We start from the raw sequence: 19,181 nt of genomic DNA on the forward strand, positions 1-19,181 counted from the left end.
GGTAATTTTATCCTTCGAAAAAGAAATAAATTGAAAAAAAAATACACTCTTGATTAGTTATTTATTGCTTAGAACGGCGTTCTTATAATGACAACTTTTTGGTGTACGTTTTGAAATATTACCCAGAATGGACAATTATATAACATCGGTAATTGTACATTGATTCTTATTACAAAAAAGGAAGCCTTGTACGACATGTTTCATTCATTATTGTAGGGAATGTTCGAAGACTAGAAAATATTGTAAAGGAGGTTCAGTAGGCGTTTTATATTTTGATGACTACTTCAAATCCAAAAATGGTTTACTGAGGTTTCCTAAAGGTAAAAGTTTATTTCAAAATCATATTATTCACATTTATGTGTCACAAGTGAACGAAATGTGCTCCTGGAACACTCATCAGAAAAATTATAGATGAAGGTTTCGGATGTCAAATATAAAACAATGTACTATTAAAATCCAAAATGAGCTACGTTTCTCGTTTTTTATATAGATTAGACCGTTGGTTTTCCTGTTTGAATGGTTTTACACTAGTCATTTTTGGAGCCCTTTATAGCTTGTGGTTCGGTGTGAGCCAAGGCTCCGCGTTGAAGGCCGTACTTTGGTTTATATTGGTTTACTTTTACAAATTGTGACTTGGATGGAGAGTTGTCTCTTTGGCACTCATAACACATCTTCTTATATCTATTTACTATATATCAAATAAAACTGTCATCTTAACCTGATATTGATTGATTGTAGATATTAAACGACACTTTCACCACTCTTGGCTATATCATGGCGGCAAGTTTTTCTAAGTGGAGGAAGAATAGGTTCCCGAATCGAACGCACCTTTCATGCTCACAACCTCAGTGTTGACAGTCTAATGATCACTGATGAACTTTTAAGACTACTCGACCACCGATGCGCCACTTTATTACTTAATTACTTTTTATTATTTCAAAATTTCCATCTACACTTTCACAGTCAAATTCTAATATAAATTTTATAAGACATCTGTATCTTATACTGACTAATGTTTCATTCATTAGATGTATAGCTACAATGACCATTTGGGGAAAAAAGCAGTATCAGTCTCCGGTTACTCGTGACGTAAAAAATATCAAAAAGATAGACATATCAATTAATTTCAGATCGAAGAAGTTATTATATTGGATCCAAATACAGTGACCTTGAACTCTCAGTTAGTGCTTTGTTAATATTGTTTACTCTTAAGGCAATGGTGTCGGTTTGTTTTATCATAATGGGTAGATTGTTTTGCGTTTATAATGTATATATATATATAAAGCTTTAACATTCGACTTCACTGATCTTACTGCGCCTTTCGTATTTTGTGTGATTACTATCATTATTGGTGACAATACATTTGTATATTGACCTCAGTTGTTTTCTGTTTACAGATTTTTACATAATTTCCATTGAATACATGTTTATCTATCTTTTTTTTTCATTTTTATTATAGTGCTATCATACAAAAGATATATTTCTGTTTTTCAGAAATATCACTAAAAGTCGGATTTTCAACAATGCTGAGGCATATTACTTTTGAGATGCACACTAAAGCAGCAGTTACCGGTATTAAAGTTTATTTTATGATATTTCAATATGCCGTTCCTAAATAAAATAGTTGTAAGGTCTGCATTAACTAAAAAAAAAAAAAAAAAAAAAAAAAAATGAACGAAAGAGACAACCAGTCTACTAAACAATAATTCATTTTTTTAGAACTTCGCATTGATTTGCAATTAATTGTATTTTATCAAGTTAACGATTGATTTATAGATACAATTTAGAATGGAAACGGGGAACGTGTCAAAGAGACAACAACCCGACCAAAGAGCATAAAACAGCCAAAAGGCCACTAATGGGTCTTTAACACAGCGAAAAAATCCCGCACCCGGAGGCGGGCTTCTGCTTGCCCCGAAATAAAAAAAAAGTGTACTCGTTCAGCGAAAATGGACGTCACACTAAACTCCGAAACATATAAATGAACCAAAATTTTAAAAAAATATACAAGACACCTTAATATATAGCGGATCCCTGTTAAATACTTCGTAATCACAAAAAGGTCTACATCTAATTACGGCTGTAACCGTTATAGAAAATTTTGATACATAAAGAGTTTTTGTAAATCTGAACTACTGATTAGAAATAATACATATGCATAGGTATAATGAATGATCTATGATTTCATAATGTTTGATGAATTACATATATATTTCAGATTTCCAATATCCATTAACCAATGTAAAGTTAACATTTATCAAAACTCCGTAAGTACTGTGATTACTTTTCAGACATGACTGCTTAATTTTTCCCTGTATAGTCAACCTGTGCGTCTGATAAAAATTCAATTTTCAACTATAGCATTAGAATATAAAAATAAGAAAATGTGATATGATTGCCAATGAGACCATTCCCCACCAGATACACTACAAACCAGTTAAAGTCTGAAATGGCCTATATCTGTATTCGACTGTACTGATTTTTACTCGACCAGTCTGAATTGGTCTGAAATTTACTTGATAATACTCGACTGTAGTCTGAACCATACTTAACAGTCTGAACTTGTACTCGACCCTTACTCGACCATTACTTAACCATTTTATACATGTCTGAACCATGCTCGACCTAGTCTGAACCATACTCGACCTAGTCTGAACCATACTCGACCAAGTCTTAACCAACCTAGACCTATTTTTTGTATCTATCTATTGTATTTCATCAATTTAGGAACTGTTTTTAACAACAGCTATTTCCCCTGGCTAGAAATTTGAACAACAATTTGAAATTAAAAATGTATTCAATATAGCATTGAAACCAAAATTTCACAATAAACATAATATAACTTCATCACCATATTCATCAACACTTATATACATACATATATCACCTTTAAAATAAAAATAAAACAAGCTGATCAAATAATCTCAAAACTGAATTGTGACTAATATTTTCAATGTAATTCAAAATTTTCAGATATATTTTATGGTAACTGGACGATTTTCACCATTAACTTAAGCCTCGTATAGATTTATGGTGTCAGTTGAGTTAAGTTAATAATGCAGTGAACATTTTTTTTTATTAAAATATATATAAAATAGCATATAAAGCAACTTAATAAATTTAAAAAATGACACCTTTGTTTTGTTAAACCAAGAATTTAATATAATCATGATAATAGAACTTCCATAGTAATCCTGTGATAAACTTTTAAAAACGGAGATGTGTTCCAAAGTTACAGTAAAAATTTATTTCAATTAAATTTAAATAATTTTTGTCAAAATTAAAGACATGGCATACAAGAAGCACTTTAATAAGGTTTAATTACCTCAGTACATGTGTGTTTTACAGGTAAAAAGAAAGCCCTATTTTTCTTAAACTCGTGTATTACTTATCTAGTGAATTCAAAAGGCCTTGCGATTTAAGTTTCACAGGATGTTGCAATTTTGAATGAATGTTATTTAGAATTTGATACTCTCTGACCAGGTGTGATCTTTTTCATGAGTTTGCCCCAAGCAGGAGGTATTACTTTATACTTCATTACTAATCAGAAGAACAATTTTATTAATTTCTTTAATTTTTATCCCTTTTTGATATATATTGTATATAATATATCCCAAATTATGATAATAGATATATTTCTAAAATAAGGTTAAAAAATTTCAGTGATTTTGATGTCTGTTGTTACCTCATTAAAAAGATAATTATATAACTATTGTACATTTTTTGTATGTAACCATGAAACCTATGTAGTTTTTATTTAGGAATTTAGGAAAATTAATTTAAAAAAAAAATACATGCCAAACAAGAAGCACTTTAATAAGGTTTAATTGCCCTCAGTATAGGTGTGGTTTTTAGGTAAAAGAAAATCTTTTTTTAACAAAACTCTAAAACTTTAAAATTCATATAATTAAATTATTATACAAGATAATTTGATTTAACTATCTCTATTGGATAAATCTGAGAATTATGTAAGAATGTAAAAATCTGTTTTTATTATAAAATATCTTTATTTTATTGTGGCTGTTGTCATGTCAGTTAAAAAGAAATTTATTTTAACAGTTAAAATTTAGAAAAAGTAGAGGTTATTTGGTCCAGTATGGTTCAGACCTTTGGTCGAGTATGGTTTAGACTGAAAAAAATAGGTCGAGTACAGGTCGAGAATGGGTTAAGACTGTTTCAGATTGGTCGAGTAATAGTTCAGACTATTTTCAATGGCAAAGATAAGGGTCAAGTACAAATCAGTACAGTCGAGTATGGTTAAGACTGGGGTCGAGTAATGTCGAGTAAAATTCAGACCAATTCAGACTGGTCGAGTAAAAATCAGTACAGTCGAGTACAGATATAGGCCATTTCAGACTTTTACTGGTTTGTAGTGATATCAAATGAAGTAGAAGTTAACAACTGAAGGTCACCGTACGGCCTTCAACAATGAGCAAAGCCCATTACTTGTAGTAAGAAATGACAAATGTAAAACAATTCAAACGAGAAAACTAACCAAATGATTTATGTACAAAACAATAAACCAAAAGCAAATATGATAAGTTTGTTTGACATTTGCGTCATTGAATTATGTATCCAGTAATTAGGCATGATACAAAATCATATTGCTGAATGTTTCTTGTCTAATCCATTTTTTATTGTAAACGAAAAGGGAATGAAGGGAGATTTCTGTACCGATTTCTTACGAAGATTTCCTTCACTTTAATGTGTATTTATTTTTCTATCACTCAGCACAAAATACAACTATCAAAGTCACTTACTGCTGACTGGCGGATTTATTCCCGCAAATAAAGAAATGGGTAAGTTTTATATATCGTCCTATTTTTTGTTATAGTGTAAAGGAAAATAATCACTTCTGGTTGATTCCGATTTTTTCTACTATGCTGCTTACATCAGTTAGACAGTGCTACACTATTTGTTTAGGTCTTTAATTTACTCTGTGTAATTGTATTTGTCACGGCAAAAATGTTTCGCGTTTCCCCTTTATTATGTTTGTACTAATTAAACATATCAATATACATGACGACTTATATGCTGTGAGTGATTATAAGTCAGTAATAATTTTGCTAATAATTTCTACTGATGTATTCCACAATTGAAGATATTTGCTAATTTTACTTTCCTTCAAACAAAACTATGAAATATTGATAAATGATACATATAGTATTTTTATTATAGGATATTTTGCGGAAATAGCTTGTAGCTGGAGCAAGCCTGAAGTTGTTGCATATGCGGTTCAAGTACATACACATCATTATGATAAGTGAAAGTAGAGGTTAGATTATCTTAAACTTTTGATAGATATAATTTATTCATCTTAATTTGATAATAATTAATCGTAAGCAATATTTGTACCGTTTACAGCTATAATTTGGCCACGCAAGGAAAAAAATGATTATCGTAACTTCATGTTTTCACAAGCGAAATCAACACAAGACTCCAGTCTTGTTCCTTCTGTTTTCTATGGTCAGACCAATGTTGCTCGAATTGTTGTTATTGATTGGTAAAATATAGTATTAGTGATTTCTATTTGCAAATTTATTTAAAACATTTGCATTTAATACAGGATACACGGCTGATGTGTATAGAATTCGAAACGGTACTTGGACTTTAATGGTCAGTCAGTTAACACAAGGAAAAGCTAAGGTTATTTATGTATACAGATATAAACAAATCTGAGTAAAATAGATATCATATGTCAACACTCCGCTTACAAGGATATGACAATACTCTATTCTGCTTTCTGTTTTTGATACTTTAAGGGATCCTCTGGTTTTGTTCTAATGATACACACCTTCAAAAATTCGATGACAGGAATTTCATTGGCTGATGTAATAATTACCAGAACAAAAGTAAATCAGTTTTGTCACATCCTTGTTAGCAAAGCATGAACAAAGGATCTGTATTTTAATCAGATGGTATTAAAACAAAGAGATATACAGTATGATAGTATGAAATACACCTATCGATCAATATATTAAATGACAGACATGTAAACTACTTTAGTTTACTATTAGGCCTTCAACAATGAGCAATACCAACACCGTATAGTGAGTGGTGCAGGGGCCTTATACAAAATGTGAGACAATACAAAAGAGAAATTAGACGACCTGATTTAAGCTCATAACATTAAATGAAAAACAAAGCAGACGACAGCCAACGACAGCCACTGAACTGTGGGCTTGTCACGTTGGAAAGCACAAAGTCATAATGATTATGGTAGGTATAAGCATGTTTGACAACCATCCCCTCATCTCCATTGGACATTCGTGTTACAGCACATTCGAACAATTTGTGAAACTCAGTTGGAAAATGTTTGACTCATGTTGACCTAACTGAATTTGGTATAACACTGGCGGTATTGTTTATTTCACTTCACAATATGAATAAAGGGAGACGTGAGGTAAACATCGATTCGTTTGCAACCTGCAAACATAACCAAATTGCATATGGAGGGCAACATGCTGTCTTTAACAATAGACATGTGTCTATACAATATGTCAAATCCAAAAATGTCTCGACTCTATAAAAGTTGTGAAGAAATTAAACAGAAACAATCAGAAATCAGCTATAAAAAGCAGTGTTCCAAAAAACAAAACAAATTTAAAAGTTTTCTGTAATTGTAGAGATTTTTTAATGCATAATGCCTAGTGACTGCTTTATTTTTGTCCAATATTTATCAAAGTTTCATTTCTATAGAATAAGTGACGTCAAAATATTTAATATTACTTTAATGAGACGTATACCTACGCTCGTTCATAGTTTCATATGTGTTTTGTTAGGCTTTATCTTATTTCCTTTAATAAACAGAAATTATTTGGCTTACGAAAATAAAAAAAAATTTTCAGATAAAAAATTATAAAAGTAAAATATAAACTATCAATATCATGACGAATAAGATATGTAAAAGCCAAGACAATTGATAAATAAAGGCATAGCTTTCAATGTAAGGTTTTAAATGATGGGTTTTTTTTTAAACGACAGACCTTTTACAGGTGTTTGTACCAGTAGCTGGATGGGCTATTGACGTACGACGGGGAGATGTTCTGGTAAGAAACTTGATATGCTAATGACATAGGCTTGGCTATTCATCTGAATTTTAAAAAAGGCATATTTTCAAATGTCCATCGAATCTGAAAAATAAAAAATCATCTGCTGCTTTGCACTTGAAGCAGTCAAACTGTGTTATTTGTTCATAGTTCAGTAGCATATAAAATGTTGATGATTATCGAAAATGTGAGATCTTTGAAATAGAAATAATCAAGTACAAGTAAATCCTAACTATATTGTAACTTCCCCGAGTGAGTTTAAATTGTTAAAAGCGATATATTGTGTCAAGTTGTTTTTATTACAAAGCTGTATAATATAAATATGTACTTTTTAACTGTTAATTTCTTTAAATACTAGGCTGCAAAGTGTTTATATATCAACAAGGATAATAAGCCAGTTCGTTTCGGGTAAGAATAAGTACGATGTAGTAGCAGTACTCAACAGATTTTTTGTTATTAAGAACGTTTACTGAATTATTCGCGTTATTTTTTTCCGCGGAAGTCACGAACATAAATTGACTTACAGTATTGGAAAAAGGGGTCAATAACAAAGTTGACAAAGGAAAGCACTAAAAAGACTAACAATTATTAGAGTCAACAAAACACTACTTAAAGAATACAAAAAAACGGGTTTGAACTTAGGTGTTACGGTAGGGTTAGTTGTTTCTGGCTCACTATATAATACGAAAAAAAGTCATTTGATAGATTCATTATACTTTTCGATTGTTGAATTTAACTATTTTTCCCTTATCGTCAAAATTAAATATAGACTGTAACAATTTTATCCTTATTCGGTTGGTAAACAATAAAAGGAAATGATATGATGCCAAGGGACAGTATATAGTATTAGTCGATGAAGGACAGATACCAACATACACAAATAACACATATGAACAGGGAAACAATCGTCTACAGATCATTATAAAAAAGGATGTTAAAATTTAGCAACACGAACAAAAACACAATTCGACGGTTGACGCAAATGCTTTAAAAGGGGTGAGCAATTCCTGTTTAACTAGTATCACCAGTCTTGTTTTCCATGGCAAGTAGATTTTCAGTGGTAAGCTGTATCCGGTGATAAATTGTATCCTGTGATAAATTATGAGCGAAGAAAAGAAGACGGACTGTTACATTCCGATAAATGGAAATTTGTATGTTCATTTGTGGTCCGTAGAATTGTAGAAACAAATCATTTTAACTGTATAAGTTAGAACCCTTAAGTTAGAGAGCTTCCTGGTAGACTGGAAAATCCTAGGAATGAATCTCGATAAGAAATACCAGCTGTCGACTTTCTTTTGAAATGAATGATATGCACCATATTCCGTGCTTTTTAAATGTTGCAACACACGAATATAGATTACATAACAGATATTGATAATAACAGATAATGATATTAATTTGTTATACTATTGTACAATGATGGCATACCATACTGCAAATGAAATAAAGTAATTCTTTACTGAAGTTTAATCAAAATTTTTTTTGTTAATTAATCAAAACCTAGTTCTCGAAGGCATCTGATCTAAAATCTTCGAAATTTTATAGGAAGAAATATGCAACCTGTCCATTTGATACATTTTACTTGGATCTTTGGTGATTTTTTTTTTATCCTAGTCTGGATTTATTTTACAGGCAAGATGATGGTCAAGAGATGTGTAATGCTGATATCCATTTCGGTTAAGATTTTAAATATGAAGATAGATTTAAACGGGGAGATGCGTGTATGACGCAGCAACCGGAATTTTCAATTTGCGACCACGAGGCAACATCAGATATTTGTGGAGATAATAGCAAAATAAACATATAGCAAGACTTTAAACAGTTCCTTTTTTTGTAGCTATTCCTGTAGGAAATTTCAATACCTTTTGCATTATCTGTATGTCTCTTTCTTTCTCTTTATTAATAAATTATAAATCATGACGCTTATTTTTGTATATAGCAGGATTTTGTGTATCATCTTTCAATGCCTTTGGGGCTTCGGTGGCCAAGTGGTCTAAGTAGTCGAACTACTGTATCAATAGCCAGTCAACATTTAGGTTGTGAGTTCGAATCCCGTACGGGGCAGGTGCACTCGACTCCAATCTTTACTGACTAGGATTGTCAGTTTTCATACCATAGGAGGTTCTCTCCGGGCTCTCCGGCTTCTTCCACCAATAAAAACTGACCGCCGAGAAATAGCACAATAGTGTTGAAAGTGGCGTTAAACATCAATCAATTAAATTAAATTAAATTTCATTGCTTTGTGGTAATGCATGCATTATCCGTGTTTTAGTCAGTACAATTAAAGTTATATGATACTTCAAATTTAACCAAAAGGTTGAATATATTTTAGATAATTGAACGGCTTAGATTTATTATAGAACACGTGTACATATATTTTATTTTTAAAAGAGAATCCTTTTTTTCAAATATTTAAAAATGTACTGCCATCGAAATATTGTTTCCCGTCCTCCAATTCGCCGACAGCTTTCCATTATGCAGTAATTTTAACCACGACATCTCTAGTTAGAAATTCAACAACCACACAGCGCAAGTACAAGGGGAAAACTGTAAAAAAAAATACACCAAATCATTTAACAACTGTTATGACAAAGCGACCAAATCTTAATGGCGTTCGTATAGCATTCAAACATGTTCTAAATCATGTTACTACTGAAGCGTTCAATACTGAGCTGATGATACTCTCGGGGACTATCAGTCCACAGCAGTGGTATCGACCTAGTGCTTGTAAATGAAAATAATACTTAATTTAATTTCGTACGTCCGAAGCGCTATACTGGACTTACCTTCATCAGAAACGCTCAAAACCCAAAAATTTCAAATGTTGTTTCTTTGATAACATGATTATTTTTTTGGATTTTCGAAGAAATATCCTTTCCAAATCCCTTTTTACCCAACCATACTAACTACTATCTTAAGGTGTTTAAAATGTATAATAGTTATCCAAGTATGATAAATGAAAATAACACTCAATTAATTTCGTGCGTCCGAAGCATTTTTATGGATTGTACCTTTAGGCAAAAGTAAGTTAATTTATTTAGAGTCGTCATATGTTTACAATTTACAATAAACATGATCTTAAGTAACTGACTACACAATATGTACATATATTGCTTGTATATACATGCCAATGTAACTTTAACACAATAATGAGTGTTATAAAGATAGTTGTTATATTTTATATATTCACGCAATATTTCGCTAAACAAATTTTGCATCATCAGGCGCGTGCAGCCATCCAGGTAAAAAATCGGAGGCTGTAAAGAAATTTTTGCAGCTTAATGTACATGTCTTTAATATATTTTTGCAGCTTATTGTACATTGCGATTCTGAAATCAAAACAAATAATTGTGTTAGTTAAATAGTATGAAGTTCAGGATTTATTCCTTTGGTTTTGGACAAAACTTTTTTTTCATTTCTCTCATTCAGTCCATCAGGTTCAAGAGTACGTAGCTGATGCATCCAGAATCTCTCTCTCTGTTTTCTACTTTGGGTGTTCCAATTTTGGTTTACCTCTATTATTTGAAAGGCGATATTTTCAAAAGTATGTCCTGTTCTTAAGAGGTGTCTCGTGATTGGGCAGTTTCTTCCTTTGGTATAAAAAGACCGGTGATTATTAAGTATGATGTTGAATTTAGTTTCTGTTTCGCCAACATATTGCAGCTTGAAAGTTCCACAAGTAAGAATATAAATACTATTTTCCGTTTTACAATTAGATGTAACATAGATGTTGTATCGCTGCTTTGTTACTGTGCTGGTGAAAGAGTGGTCAGTGTTGGCGACTTAACAGCACTTACAATTGCTTCTTACGCATTGTTTGTAACACCCAATTTAAGAAGTCTCTTGTTTTTTTACTTTAGATGTAACAAGTATGTCTTTGAGATATTTGGTCTGCGATACGCAATAACAGGAGGTGATGGAAAAAATTTCTTTTAAGGAAGAGTCATTTTCAATAAGACGCCAGTGATTGCGGACAATAGATGAAATATTTGTCAAATCGGGATGGAAAGTGACAACAAACGGAATTCTATCTGGGCGGGTCGTCTTATCTTTGTATTCCATGAGGATCTTTCGATCTTTTTCTTGGGCTTAATCAAAAGCTTCTGTGATATTTTTGGTTTTGTATCATCTTGATTTAAGTTGTTTTCTGAGTTGTCCCAAACGATAGTTGAGTTTGGATTCCGAGGAGCAAATTCGCTTTAGTCTGATGGCTTGACTATAAGGAATGCTCTTGAAGCAATGTTTCGGGTGACAACTTTTCGGAGAGAGAAACTGGTGTTTATCAGTTTTCTTTTTGTGGAGATCAGTTGTCATGACCCCGTTTTTTACAAATGTGGTGGTGTCGAGGAAAGGAATTTTTTCGCTTGAAAATTCAGATTTAAATTCTATTGAATGATGGAACTGGTTACAATGATCTAAAAAATCTTGTAGATGTTCTGCAGTATCGTTCCATTTCATGTCAATATCATCAATAAAACGGAGCCATGACAAGGATTTGTATGGCACACTCAAAAGGATGCGTTCTTCAAGATCCCCCATAAAAATGTTGGCAAAAGAAGGTGCCGTTTTTGTTCCCATACTAGTTCCGTCAATCTGTAAAAAGTGCTTGTCGTTGAAAATAAAGTTGTTATTTTCAAGCACTAGCTTAAGCAACTGAATAAAACAGTCATTTGGGGAATGTTTATCCTTTCGAGTGTTCCATACTTTTTCACAAGCGGCTATTCCTTCATCTTTTGGAATATTAGTGTAAAAAGAACTCACATCCATCGAAACCAAAATTGTGTCATTAGGTAAAGGACTTAAGGAATTCATTTTCTTCAAATAGTCAGTTGTATCTTGAATATGAGATGGCAATTGTCTAACATGTGGTCTAAGATGGTAATCAACAAATTCTGAATGTTTTTCGGTAGAATAGCCATTAGCTGATACTATAGGTCTCCCTGGAATCCCTTCTTTATGGAGCTTTGGAAGTAAATAAAATCGACCGGCTGTGCAAGTTTCGTCTGGGCGTAGATAATCGTACGTCTCGTCATCAATTTGTTTATCTTTATTCATTTCTGCGAGGACGTTATTTATTTTTTTGTTGATTTCTTTGGTTGGATCACATGTTAATTATTTATAAAATTTAGTGTTAGAGAGCTGACAATTCCCTTCTTCGATGTAGTTTGCCTTGTTAATCACAACAACGGCACTTCCTTTGTCTGCTTGTTTGATAACAATGTCATCACGGTCTTTTAAGTTTATCATGGCTTAGCTTTCTGACTTTGAAATATTTTGCACTTGTTTACCACTGATTGAAGATCTGACTTCAGCTTTAACTGATGTTATAAATGATTCCAAATTATCGTTTTTGCTTTTAGGTGGACTCTTTTTTGTAGTTTACTTTTCAAATTTGGGGATGCATATATCTCCTTCGTCACTCTCATAATCAGATTCATTCATTCCGGCTTCTTTTTAAAAAAATTCTTCTGTTGTCGATTGAAATGTTCTTTCAAACAAAGATGCCTGGAAAATTCTTCTACATCTGTCTCTAGTTGTGAATTATTGACAGTAGCTGGAACTGGACAGAAATTAAGGCCTTTACTCAATAGTTTTTCTTCAGAGGCAGTTAGTTCTATTGATGACAGATTTACAACAAAATTATCTTGAACTGAGTGTTTCTATTTTTTTTAAAACGTACTTTTCTCGGTCGTTTCGATGTACTCTTTTTTAAAATTTGATCTTCTTCAAAAACGCAACTTTGTTGGTTCAAAACGGTCTCGTTTGAATTTCTTATTTTGTTTGGCTTTGAAATTTTGTTTCTCTATTCTTTGGATGTCGGATAGTCTTCTCTGAATTACTTCCATGTCTTCAGTAGTAACAGACAGTGGTGCTTTTATAAACGTCTCATTTATTTCTGAATTAATTTGTTCGTAACCGTAGATAGAAAAGCAGAGTAAAAGTTGAAGAAGTCGGAAAGGACAGTTGAATACAATATCGTCTCAAAGTTTCTTCAATCTGGTGGACTTGACAACCGGTGTTTGTAGCGTCAATTTGATAATTAAACCCTTTGGTATGTGTTGTTATCTATGTACGAGTTAAGATTTGAAGCATGATGTTCAAGTCTTTTTTTACGTTAAACTTCTCAATTTATTGAAATATGTTTTATTTCCCATGATGTTGCAGGGAAATAGGTATGAACGGATTACACAAAATAAGATGTGTGATGCGTGTTGCCTGTGAAAATAGTATATAGTGTCTAAAAATAGCAACAATCAACATTCAATCTATCTAGGCGTGGATCAGTTTGTAAATAAACTGATGCAGTTACTAAATTAAATTATATAAATGCCTAAGAATGTTACTTTAACACACTAATGAGTGTTAGAAAAATAGTTGATATATTTTATATATTCACGCAATATTTCGCTAAACAAATTAGCTTCATCAGGCGCGTGCAGCCATCCAGGTAAAAAAAAGGAGGCTGTTAAGAAGTTTTTGCAGCTTAATGTAAATGTTTATAATACCATCGTTTTTGCTTTTCGGTGGATTCCATGTACTTTTCTTGTTAAAGTTTGGGATGCATATATCTCCTTATCACTCTCATATTCAGATTCATTCATTCCGGCTTCTTTTAAATTTTTCTTCTGTTGTCTATTGAAATGTTATTTCAAACGAAGACGCCTGGCAAATGCTGACCACTCTTTTCTTACTTGTGGAACTTTCAAGCTGCAATATGTTGGCGAAACAGAAACTACATTCAACATCAGACTTAATAATCACCGGTCTTTTTATACCAAAGGAAGAAAATGCCAAATCACGAGACATCTCTTCAGAACAGGACATACTTTTGAAAATATCACCTTTCAAAAAATAGAAGTAAACCAAAATTGGGACACCCAAAGTAGAAAACAGTGAGAGAGGGAGATTCTGGATGCATCAGCTACGTACTCTTGAACCTGATTGACTGAATGAGAGAGATGAAAAACAGTTTTATCCAAAACCAAAGGAATAAATCCTGAACTTCATACTATTTAACTAACACAATTATTTGTTTTGATTAAAGAATCGCAATGTACAATAAGCTGCAAAAATATACACTATATGTATAAATAATATGTTGATTGTTGCTATTTTTAGACACTATCTATATATATATATAGATAGTGTCTAAAAATAGCAACAATCAACATTAAATCTATCTAGGCGTGGATCAGTTTGTAAATAAACTGATGCAGTTACTACATTAAATTATATAAGTGCCTAAGGATGTAAATTTAACACAGTAATGAATGTTATAAAATTGGTTGTTATATTTTATATTATTCACGCAATATTTCGCTAAACAAACTAGCTTCATCAGGCGTGTGCATCTCTCAAGGTGAAATCGGATGCATGACAAAATAATATTTTTGTAGCTTGAACTACACAAAATTTGAGTAAATATTTAACAAAATTTATTGATGTTCTATAAGGTTAAAAGGAAGTAAATAAAGATGACTGGCGCCACCTAGATTTTACATCCAAGATAATAGGTAGAAGTAAATTTATTTTCTGCTGTCCTTGTAATTAGAAATCAAAATTGAAATAGTGAGAAATGAGTGTTGGCCATAGGTGTAGAAATAGCGAGAAATTTAGAGAAAACTCTCTGTGATGAGCAACATTTTCTGTGCCAAATTTAGCAAGGGGTGTTCTTCATTTGTACTATTTCGAAAATTCCGGAACCGTTGAGTACCCTTAAAAAATGCATTTTTTCTATCAGAAAAGCTGCGGCACCATATGTGTTTTGCAGTTTCAATTACACCCAAAGGTGTTGATAATTCAGAATTCGACATTTTTTTCTATGGATCTTTGATAGTGAAAACGCAGGACCAAAAAAGGCTACCATTGTCGCCTATGTAAATAATTACTTCATTGTAACCTAAAGCGAAATAACGATTTCTGGCGTATCACTGTATTTTTCGAGATATTTTAGAAATTGGATCGGTAAATTAATAAAGTACTAAGTGATAAACTGTATCAGACTAAAATTGCTGATCGCCAAGAAACTATAGTCTGTATCAAATTTTTACTGTTTTTTTATTCTTCTGCCTAAGGGGTAGGGTTCAATAACCTACTGTAAGAACGAGACTTCTGTCAATGACTCTGTCTTTAATCATTTCTCCTCATCCTCGATAACAATGCATGTATGTATGCATATTAAAAAAAAGGGGGCTTATTTTTGCTGACGTTAGCGAAATTTTTGTATTTTTAATGGCCAAAATGTGTAAAAATGCCCCTAAAATATTAAAATTAGGTAAAAAATCAAAGGCAATACATGTTTCTCCTTAGTATCGTCGAATTGAATATTCTGCACACGATTCATATAAAACACATAACAGCAATGATAAATTCTTAGTTTCAGCACTTTTATAGTCTATTTCATAAAATATTTTGACTCTTATGCAACGGTGTTCATATATTCGTGATAAAGACATATAAGTTGGACACAGTTATCAAATCATCAGCCTAAAGTCTTTGATAGGCCTAAATCGAACTTCATTAATCAAACACCTCGTTTTAAACATAGCCAAACAGTCAAAATAAGCTGGTCAATGGCCCCAAGTCTGTAAAAAGCAACGTTTTCTGCAAAGGGGGGTACCTGTAAAGAAAGTCATTTTTAAAGGTGAAAAATTGTACCTTTAATCTAAAAATTTGAACTTTAGCAGCAGGGGTATATAGTAATCGACTAATGAAAAGATTGTCCGATTTTATTTCAATATATGTCAGTATAGGTTAAAAGGAAGTAAATAAAGATGACTGGCGCCACCTAGATTTTACATCCAAGATAATAGGTAGAAGTAAATTTATTTTCTGCTGTCCTTGTAATTAGAAATCAAAATTGAAATAGTGAGAAATGAGTGTTGGCCATAGGTGTAGAAATAGCGAGAAATTTAGAGAAAACTCTCTGTGATGAGCAACATTTTCTGTGCCAAATTTAGCAAGGGGTGTTCTTCATTTGTACTATTTCGAAAATTCCGGAACCGTTGAGTACCCTTAAAAAATGCATTTTTTCTATCAGAAAAGCTGCGGCACCATATGTGTTTTGCAGTTTCAATTACACCCAAAGGTGTTGATAATTCAGAATTCGACATTTTTTTCTATGGATCTTTGATAGTGAAAACGCAGGACCAAAAAAGGCTACCATTGTCGCCTATGTAAATAATTACTTCATTGTAACCATAAAAGATAAACGTTTGTAAATTGTGTAGAAAAATATTTTTGCTGCTTATTGTTAGCTTGAACTTCACAAAATTTGATTAAAAGTTTAACAAATTTTTTTTTTTTTTTATAGAAAATCAATAAATTTTGTTAAACTTTTACTCAAATTTTGTGTGTTAAAGTTACATTCTTAGGCACTTATATATAATATATATATATATATATATAAACAAGTCTAAATTGAAAACAACGTTTAAACCTATCAATGCGTTGGATAAAAACTGCGATTTTTATACGAGTGCATGCAAAACAAATTTCTTGGTAGAGGGGTCTAAATACAGCACAAACAACTTTTCCAAAAGACCAAAAAAGTGAAAGTATATTTTAACAAAACGCATTTGACTAACAGGTCGAACAACGGATGTTCTTAAACCCTGCTGACTGCCATTGGCGATTGGCAAATAAACGTATTACAAGATTTAACAAAATGGATCTTAATTATTGATTTAATACCAAACAGAAAACAATAGACTTGCGGAAAAGATGGTATACCGCAAACATGAGTTGCAAAAATTTGTACACCATATCCGGATTTCGACAATTAATGTCTCTTCAGTGATGTTAGGAATCTAAACAGTATTTGGAAGGCCATATAATTTACCTCAATTTAGGATAGACTCTTGAATTTTGAACTTTCGAAATAGGATGAACGGATCATACAAACCCGGAGGAAAATATAATACAAGCCCAAACGAAAAAATATAAACAAGTCTAAATTGAAAACAACGTTCAAACCTATGATTGAGTTGAATAAAAATCGCAATTTTCATACGTGTGCAAGCAAAACAAATGTCTTGGTAGAGGGGTCTAAATACAGCACAAACAACATTTTCCAAAAGACCAAAAAAGTGAAAAAGAATATTTAAACAAAACGCATTTGACTAACAGGTCGAACAACGGATGTTCTTAAACCCTGCTGACTGCCATTGGCGATTGCCAAATAAACGTATCACAAGATCTAACAAAATGGATCTTTATTATTACTTTGATACCAAACAGAAAACAATAGACTTGCGGAAAAGATGGTATACCGCAAACATGAGGTGCAAAAATTTGTACACCATATCCGGATTACGACAATTAATGTCTCTTCAGTGATGTTAGGAATCGAAACAGTATTTGGAAGGCCATATAATTTACCTCAATTTAGGATAGAGTCTTGAATTTTGAAGAGTCGAAATAGAATATATATTCATAATTGGTCAAATATAAAAAAAAACACATAAAAATATCTGGCTTTTAAATTTGTAAGCTAGACGCACGTTTCGTCTACAAAAGACTCACCAGGGACGCTCGAATAAAACAAATTAATTGGCCAAATGGTATTGGCTTTGAAATAGCTTTCGATAACTGCGAGTACTCTCAAATCGGTACTTTCTGTCTTTTGTCTTCTAGTAATTTTTCTTCTGTTCGGTCTTAACCAAAATTATTATGCGAAACAACAAAGCATGTACATGTACATGGTAATTATAGACAAAATCCAATCAACTCAATAATGAATGTTTGTTAAACAACATTAATGGCAATTCTTAACAAGGTGTCTAATTGCAATAAGCAAATGTACAAGTTGATCATACTAGCATTACGAACGTCTATCTGAGGTTCATTGTGTCAGACAAATATATATTACGTATGCCAACCGCCATGTCTAAGAGAATATATTTTATATGTATATTCTGTTTCTTTACAGTATGCCAATATGATACAAATGCAAAACCAGCAGGTTTGAAATATTTTTGAAACGAGAAAGAAATACAACAAAAAACATCACAAACAGCAGTATTCCGCTTTCAAATCAATAAAGAAATGAAGGTTCACATTTTTATCAAAACACTTACTATTGAAATCGTTACTTGTTTGGTCAGTTACTTTTATTTCTGATTCTTTTGTCGAAGAGTGAAACTAATAAAATCACGTTGAATAACTTTGAGAATAAACAGATCAATATCAACTGTCTCAAAAGTAAATAATTTGTTTTTTATTTTACTATTCATTTGCATCGGCATATTAAAAAAAAATTGGCTTAGTTTGCTAGACGAGATGTTTTGGAAGAGAACTTAAGCATTAAAATCATACGTGATCTTGCAGACAGTGACGTAGACAAATTTTTAATCTGTTCTAGAAAATTCTGAATGTTTGTTTTTAATCTCGTTACCTTTGAATTTCATTTGAACACCACTGATGAGTCTTAAGTAGACAAAACGCGCGTCTGGTTACCAAATTGTAAGTCTTGTATCTTTGATGTACCTTCGTATATATTGAATTATTCGAAAAACTAGGGTATTCTACCCCAGGCAGAAATAACCATAGTCATATTTGGCAACACGCGCGTCTTGCGTACTTAATTATAAGTCATATATCTTTGATGAGTTTTCACAACCACTGTGTTGATGCCTTTGTTAATGGAAAATTCGTCGACGATGGTATCACCAGTCCAGTAGTCAGCACTTTTGTTGACATGAAATATCATTGATATTTCCAATTTCTGAATATCGAATTATTCGAAACACTAAGGTTTTTTACGCCCAAGTAGGGATGACCTTAGTCTTATTTGGCTAATCTTTTCGGAATTTTCGGTTGTAAATGCTCTCCAACTTCGTTTCTGATTTGGCCTTCCAATTGTGTTGATTCGCTGATGATGCATATTATGACGACGAAATGCGTATTTGGCGTATGAAAATACATAGATTTGATTCGGAAAATTCATTTTCAACTTACGAGTTCGAATGTCACTTTGGTTTCTTTCGCCTCTCTTTTCCATAATCAATTTGTCAATTTTATTTGCAATATATACTGCAAACTTCTAAACAATCTTGCAATTTTAATGAAGTCTAATGATACAATTTAACTGAAATTGGCACTATATATGAGAAACAAATTTAAACAAACAAA

General features: G+C 32.1%; 2 protein-coding genes and 1 long non-coding RNA gene across 3 annotated transcripts in view; 2 read left to right on the top strand and 1 right to left on the bottom strand.

Annotated features, from left to right (window-relative positions):
- LOC127705068 (peptidyl-glycine alpha-amidating monooxygenase-like) overlaps positions 1 to 19,181 on the top strand; it is a 143,020-nt gene that overhangs the window by 71,164 nt on the left and 52,675 nt on the right. The window lies entirely within an intron of this gene.
- The window catches only part of LOC127705062 (uncharacterized), a 69,033-nt gene that overhangs the window by 9,958 nt on the left and 39,894 nt on the right, over positions 1 to 19,181 (bottom strand). The gene's annotated exons all lie outside the window — the stretch shown is intronic.
- LOC127705079 (uncharacterized) lies at positions 7,018 to 8,720 on the top strand. Its single transcript, XR_007983629.1, has 3 exons — positions 7,018 to 7,049; positions 7,408 to 7,457; positions 8,682 to 8,720. It is a non-coding gene; the product is annotated as an uncharacterized LOC127705079 (long non-coding RNA).

Source organism: Mytilus californianus, unplaced genomic scaffold, assembly GCF_021869535.1.
Source record: "Mytilus californianus isolate M0D057914Y unplaced genomic scaffold, xbMytCali1.0.p SCAF_6, whole genome shotgun sequence".
NCBI classification, from domain to species: Eukaryota; Metazoa; Mollusca; class Bivalvia; order Mytilida; family Mytilidae; genus Mytilus; species Mytilus californianus.